This window comes from Petaurus breviceps, unplaced genomic scaffold, assembly GCF_028583685.1.
Source record: "Petaurus breviceps papuanus isolate PSGF00001 unplaced genomic scaffold, PetGlider_PUasm1.0 185, whole genome shotgun sequence".
NCBI lineage: Eukaryota > Metazoa > Chordata > Mammalia > Diprotodontia > Petauridae > Petaurus > Petaurus breviceps.
Genome location: NW_027185797.1, coordinates 37041211 through 37048908, shown reverse-complemented (window position 1 = coordinate 37048908; position 7698 = coordinate 37041211). Strand labels below are relative to the sequence as shown.

The 7698-nt window shown below is 42.6% G+C and overlaps 1 pseudogene; it reads right to left on the bottom strand.

The window, feature by feature from the left end:
* Positions 1-1565: 1565 nt before the first annotated feature.
* LOC138161391 (mitochondrial ornithine transporter 1 pseudogene) overlaps positions 1566-7698 on the bottom strand; it is an 18391-nt pseudogene continuing 12258 nt past the window's right edge.

Genomic DNA, 7698 nt, shown 5'->3' with positions numbered 1-7698 from the left:
TCTATTCATGCACATGCTTATCTGAGAAAACTTAAGATCTTCCAGCTTTTGGAGAATCACTGCTTATATAGAAATTGTAAAGTAGTTAACACAAGAATGATTGCTCAGGATATAGTGTTTTTCAAAAGTAGAGTTTGTTTTGTATAATAAATTAAAAATTAAATAGATTTTAAAGAATAGAGCATGTGTATTACATGGCTAATATCTTCACTTGAACGTGATGATGAGATTAAAGCATCACTCCCAAATCGAACACATGTTGAAGGCGATCATCTGAGTGGGAGGGAGATGAAAGCCCAGGAGTCATTGCAAAGGGGATAATATCTAACAGCCTCCATCTTAGTTAAGGATTCCACAATTATAGCTTGAGGTTTAATAAGAAACTTTATGATTATAATTTATATGGATGGAGAATTGATACTGACTTTTTAGCATCAACTGAAGGAAAAAAAAGGTTATTTGTTTTATATAAGTCAATAAACAATGACCTGCTATTGTTCTATGGAGAATGGAAATTGGAATTAAAAGACCTTTTGAATTGCAAAGAAGTTCTTGAACTTTTTACAATTTTCATTTAAATTATGTAGGAGGCTTGGAGTTGTCAGCTAATATATTTTCCACTTTACTGTCTAATCTAATACTGAATAAATGATGAAAGTTGTCAATTGGATGAGAGGTCAAACAATAGCTCTGTTAGTAACTGATTAATTTGTGTTTCACATCTTTCTCTTCTAACCCTAAATTTGTCTATAAATAACTAAAAAACAAATTAAACCGAAGGCTAATTCAAACCTCAACTCCACTCCCAAAACTTCAACCTTAAATAGGGTCCTAGCTTCAACCCCAAACTTAAAGTTAATCTTGCTCCTGATCTCCATGGTTATATATCCAAAACCCAGGCCAAAGGCTCCCAATCCCCTAACCTAAATTGCACCCCAACCCTGAACTTTAATGCGGCCCCTGCCTTTAAGATTTTCCATCTGCCCCATAATAACTCCAGGTGGATATAATTCCAAGCAGCCATTACTTCGTGGTAACTGTCCAATAGTGCTCCCACATAGCATCTTTTTTTTTTTCCACCAGAGACAAAGAAAATTCTATTTTACAAACTGATTGCTCAGGATATCTCAATAGGTACTTCTGAAAAAGAAGCCATAAATTCAAATTGGGTTATTTAAATAATTATTTACAACTTCTTCTGATCCACTTCCAAGTTAAAGACAAGAAGCCAAACTACATCCTTCACTTCATGTCCTTACACTATTCATACTCCAAAGACAAGGACAGACAAGGGATGTTAAGAGTCTCCATGGACCCTTCCGAAGCCATTTTCAAGACAGGTTCATTGGGGAGACATAACTCACTGACTGTATTCCTGGCTAGAAGAAGAGATAGAACTTTATGGACATTTAGGTCTTTGGGGAAATGAGAGGGAAGGTGGGTGGGGAGAGGAAGGGAAAAATCCTATGAAGTTAGAACAATTCTATGTTGTTCTCCATACTCAGCGAAACATAGAGATGGAAAGCAGCAGTCTTTTGATCCAGTCCCGCTTCTACCAAGACCCTTTAGTAGGCTTCACATTGGCTCATCATCAACTTCCTACTATATTCTTATGCCCAAAACAGGGCCCTTTTGGCAGGGAAAGCCAGGATCAAAGTAGGTTTCAGTCCAAAATATAAGGCCCCATCCCTTCATTTTTCAAAACATTTGCAAATGTCCCCAAGAAGTCAGCCTGTTTTCCAGACATGGAAAGAACTTGGATTCTTGATTTCATACAGTCCATTGGATATGCAGCAATTCAGAGGCAGATACCTCCAAAGCCAGCACTTAACATCAAAGGGATAGGTCCTAACTCATCTTTTGACCTTCCTGATGCAAAATATGATCGACTCAGTTCACAGCTACCAAAGAAGAAGAAATATCCAAGTACTTCCTTAAGTAAAGTGCTGGAGAGTCCATGGTGGAAACCCAGAGGGCCATGCTTTCAAAGAGTGCCTGTTACTACCGACCATACTGTGTTCTGGTCTTCTGCTAGCTTCCCTGATGTCTGCATTTTGTACATGGTCTGTAGTCGACACTTCACCAACTCTGTGGGGCACCACACCAGGGCAGCGAAAGCAGAAGCCAAAGAGCCAGCAGCTACCTTCTGCACCCCACTCAGCTTTGAATTCTCCTCCAATCCCACTATCTTCCTCATGACTTGTTCACAGAAACTATAGCACAAGAAGGGAACAGAGTTCTCCACAATGTTGGCAATTAGTGCTGTAGTCCTTATAGAAGTCTCGAAAGCCCACTTGGGTGTATGTCTTTAAGCAGTAATTTGCTAGGCCCCTGTCCAAACTGAGAAAGGTCTTTCACTTTCACCATGCCAAAAGGCTGCCTGGTCATCACACAAGCAGTCCCTCCTGCAGCACCTGCAGTGTGGTCAATGGCAGCTTGGATGGTAGGATTGGACTTGATATTGTCCTACCTGTTTGCCTCCCTCTTGGAATGGAAATATCCAAAGTTTATGGTTACTAATTCATACCCCAGTGCGACATTGGCAAAGGAATGGTCTCCTCTGTCTCCTCTTCCTCTGCCACGTAATTACATTAGCCATGTAATACATTCAGTGTCTCCCACCTATCATCTTAGAGGAGGCTGGGGTTTCTGGTCTTGGGCAGGCCCTCCACAGGTGAGGAAGGACTCCATCAAACCTGTAAAGGTCCCAGAGCAAAGGACAAAAACTCTAACAGCTGCACCCAAAAAACCTTCTCTATAAAGTTTTTTTTTTTCTTTTATGTCTTTCGGTGAGTTAGTCATCTCATCCCATGGGGGTCCAGAGCTCTCCAACTTATCTGGACCAGAAAAAAAGGAATCTCATTTCCCTTTAACTGGTTTAGTTAAAAAAAGATGGCTTTTCTAAAGAATTAAGATGGGAACTAAGAGGAAGCAAAGTAGGCATGAGGCAGTGACAGTTAAACAAAACGAAGGATTATCTTCTTGGAGTTCCTGCTCTAACCTTCCTATCCTGGCTGCATTCAGGCAGCTCCTTGCTTTGTTCTGTCCCTGGGTCTCTTCCTGACTTGCTAAGGAGAACTGAGTGGTGATATTGGGGCTAGGGGACAATGATGACTCCTTCTTGGCATTCTTTGGGATAAAGGTCAACCAGAACTAATTCTTCTCCAGATTCCTGGTTAAAAATGTCCCATGTAGGGGTAGGACATGCTTGAAAGGCAGATGGATAGTTTGCAGCTAGAGTCTGAGTGGCAGAGTGGAAAGAGACCCAATCTTGGGGTCATAGGATCAGAAGATCATGGAATTTAGGACCAGAAGGGGCCTTAGAGATCATCTAGCTCAACCTTCTCACTTTACAGATGGGGAAACTGAGGCTCAGTAACTTTAAGTGACTTGTCCAGGGTCATACAGATTGTAAGCAGCAGAACCAAGATTCAGGTCTTCTGACTCCTAGTCTAAGGCTCATTCTACTACATGCTTTCTGATTCGATTTAGATTCTAATCCTGATAGCCATTTTTAAGAAAGTTAAAGGCTGAGACAGGAAGGAAATGCCTAGCTGCACTTGGTGAGTTTGAGTTGAGTCCATATCAACTAAATCCTTGGCACTAAAAACTGAAACGTGAGGTTCCTGAGCTATTCTCAAAGGTCTGTGAAGGACTGGGAAAGGGGAAAGATTGCAAAGGAGTGGAGAAAGGTAAATGTTCCCACTTTTTCCCCCTTAAAATAAAAAGGAAAGAGGATGGAATTTGCGAACTAGAGTCTAGTGAGCTTGACTTTAATTCCTTGAAAATTTCTAGAAGAGATCATTAAAGTTCTTCTCAGTGAATGTCTGCAAAGGGAAGCAGTGACTCAAAGACTCATGGTTTTATCAAGACATTTGGAACTAAGAAATAGATTGGTGGGTCCATGGAATAGATTAGACATGCAAGATACAGTAGTCAATTAGCATCGTAATCCCATGTTTGATAAACCCAAAGGCCCACGCTTTGGGGGCAAGAACTCACCATTTGACAAAAATTGCTGGGAAAACTGGAAAGCAATTTGACAGAAACTAGATATAGACCAGTATCTCATACCGTATGCCTAAATAAGGTAAAAATGGGTAAATGATTTAGATATGAAGGGTGATAATATAATTAAAATAGAGGAATATAGAAAAATTGACCTGTTAGATCTATGGATAAGGAAAGCGTTTTTGACTAGATGTGTGTGCCGGTAAGTCTGCTAACTCAGCTGTCCAAAGTTAGTCTCTTTGAGTTTTAAGTGATAGTATCCAGACTACTGTGGGGGGCGGGGGTCCCTCTTTTAGACTCTGACTGGGCTCTCCTTTTCCCCACCAGAGGGCCTCTGGACATTGAGGAGCATCCTCAGGTCACCCTCACTTGTGGCCTAACACAACACTTCTACAACTGTGGTTTGTGACCCCATATGGAGGCACAAAAAGTTTGGCAACAGTAAAAGGTTTCTGAATTTGCAAAGACCAAAAATTAATTCAAAATCAAATGTGTAATAAATCCAAGGTGTTTCTGGCATCACTTGCCCATATTTCATTGAGCAATTTTAGTGCAACCTTGGTTCTGAACACAAAGCATGCAAACTTTGCACTATGCATGCCTTTAGGCCATGTAATGCCAATAAATGATAACCGAATGTGAAAAGGGGTCACCAGTGGAAGCAGTTTATTAAGCCCTGGTCTAAGGTAAGCATTTATACATAAGTTAGCAAATATGTTTCCTGCAGTCATGGCATCAAAGATTCTCAGAGATGGGTTAGATTTTGGAAGTAACCAAGTTCATCTTTCCTCGTAACAGTAATTCTTTCCACAGTATCCTTGACAAGGTGTGTCTAACCTCACAATGGTGGTCCATAGTCATGGGGATTTTCCATTCAGGAAGCAATGAGTCATATATAATTTTGTGAGGCAGTGAGGAAGGCCTGAGACTAAATATTAAATAAATGTCAAGACCCTAAATCCTGACCGTATCTCTGTTCCTTGAGGAAGCAAGAGGGAAAAGGAAGGACAGATGGATGAAGACATGAGGACTGGGGCCTCGATACCTTGGATGGGGTAGAAATGGAAGAAACTAGGTATCAGAGATCCTAGTGTAGTGATTTAAGAATCAAATTGTGTGTGTATGTGTGTGTGTGTATGTCTGTGTATGTGTGTGCACATATGTGTGTGTCTGTGGGTTTGTATGTGTGTATGTGTGTGTATAAAATGCCTGAGATCCTAGAGTAATAAGATGTAGAGTTGTAATGGAGATAATCTAATTTAGACTCCTTATTTTTTATCTAAGGAAACTGAAGTAGGGGAAATGACTCATTTAAGGCCACACAAGTAGTAATTAGAGGAGTTGCTATTCAAACCTAGGTCTTATGACTTTAAACTGCCCATTACATCATAGATAGGGTGCATGTATGGGGGCAGATGTACAGTCACCTCGATGGTATGTAGTATTAGTCAAAGGGTTGGGTCCTCGGAGTGTATGGTATTGGTGAGTCAGATACTTAAGACCCCAAAAGGGGGGAAGGAGAAGGGGAGCTAGAAGCCTGGCACTCCAGGTTCCTCTTCTCCCATTACCTCTCCCTAAACTCTTCTTCCCAAACAATGTCCCAATCAATATTGGAGATAAGGAGATAAACACCACATCTCCTTATCGGCTTATATTGCTTCTCCTGTCCTTTGTAGAGTGGGAGCACTCTCTCTCTAACCTCTTCTGGGGATATGGAGCTGGGTGCAGAAAGCCCAGGACTGTACCTGCTGTTGCGTGGGGGAACAGAATGTTACCAGGAGATGGTGCCTCCCGTCTTGTGGGCCACAGAGTTGGGGGGAAGACTTGCAGATGGTGGACCAGGGCAGAGCCAAGAAGGAGGTAAATACTGGTCCAGTGCATCTTCAGTCCTCTTTGGGGATCCTCACTTCACCCACTTTACACTTTGGGAAAGGATGATGACAGCACTTTTGGACATCTAGATTTGGTGATAATTGACCCCCATGTTCCAGGACTGTTAAGTGCCTCCCAGCCTTGATACACGAGTGAAATTGGGAATGCCACAAGATGCCCTGAGCATCCCATGTAACATATGACATCTAAAAGCCTACTCTAAATCCTTTCATTGTAACCCCCCCCCCCATGCCTCTTTTGGTCTAATTCAATTCAATTTTATTAGCACTCACCAATGCCTAGTACATAAATGCCTAGTTCTTGGCCTGATGGTAAGAATGTGAAGATAAAGCAAACAAAAATGTTATTGTGCTTATTTTGTGAGAGGCACTGTAATTAGCATTTGAAGATACAAAGACTCATGTGAAAATGTCCTTATCCTCAAGGATATTACATTCTGATGGGGGAGACAACATGGGATTATATAGAAATATACAAGATAACCAATGAAATCATACGAGGCAATCTAGAGGGAAACGTGATGGATGGCAGGTGGGGAGGAGGCAGGGGGCTTTGGCACAAGGTGGACCTTGAGCTGAGACTTGAAGGAAGCTGCAGATGCCGGGAGGCAGAGACAAGGAGGCAGGACAACCAGCCACCACAAAGGCATGGAAACCAGAGGGGAGAATGCTGAGCATGTGGAACAGTGAATAGGAAAGTATGTCTGGGCTGCAGAATTTTCACAGAGGACTATTGTATAAATGGATTGAAAAGGTAGGGAGGAATCAGGTTATCGAGAAATTTAAATAACAAGCAGGAGAAGTTCTTTTTAATAGGTAATAGGGAGCCCCTGGAGTTTATTGAACAGGGGAGTGAATGATATGTTTGCCCCAAAGAAAGTCACTTTGGCAGCTGATTGGAGGATGGACCACAAGGGGAGAGGCTTGACACTGAGAGACCAAAATGACAGTCCCTGCCCTCAAGAAGCTCACAGTCTACCGAGAGTACAGCCACGCAACTAGTACAAACTGTGATAAGGACAATGGAGAGATTCAGTCTACAAGCTCTCGGCATGGAGGAAGGAAACTTCTTTAACTTGGGGCGGGGTGGTGGTGGTGGTGGCAGAAATGACCTCAGGGAAGAGATGGCCCCTGATGTAGACTTCAGCTGTACAGAAAGATTTCAGCGCGAGCTCCCACTCCTCAGCCCTGTGAGCCTCCGCTTTCTGTGTAAGATGGAGGCAACTTTGGCCATTCCTTCCAGCTTGTGATTTATTAAACATGAACTACCTACTGTGGACCCAAAGACTGAGCAATGGGATGGTCCCTGCCCTCATGGAGCTGACATTCTAGTGGCTGATACAACGGCAGCCAGGCAAGCGAAGGCAGGGTTGTTTGTGGTGGGAGGGAGCACTGCCACGGGGAGAATCAGGGGGCACTTTTCAGGGGAGATTATGCCTGAACTGAGCCTTCAAGGAAGAGAAAGATTCAGAGAGGAGGAATGTGTGTGTGTGTGTGTGTGTGTGACACACACACACAGAGATAGAGAGACAGAGAGACACAGAGAGAGAAAGGAGAGAGAGACAAAGAGAGAAGAGAGAAAAGAAATGGTGGTAGGGGAGGTGGGAAAAGGGTGGCTGGCACAGAACTCCAGGGTTAGAAGATGGGAGGCTAAGGTCTGGGTAAAACAAATAATCCCATCTGGAACCTAGAATGCATGAAGGGGGTCATGAGGAGGAAAACCAGAAAGACAAAATGAAGCAAGATCATGGTGACCTTCAGTGCCAAGCTGAGGACCTGATGACTTAGGGCAATA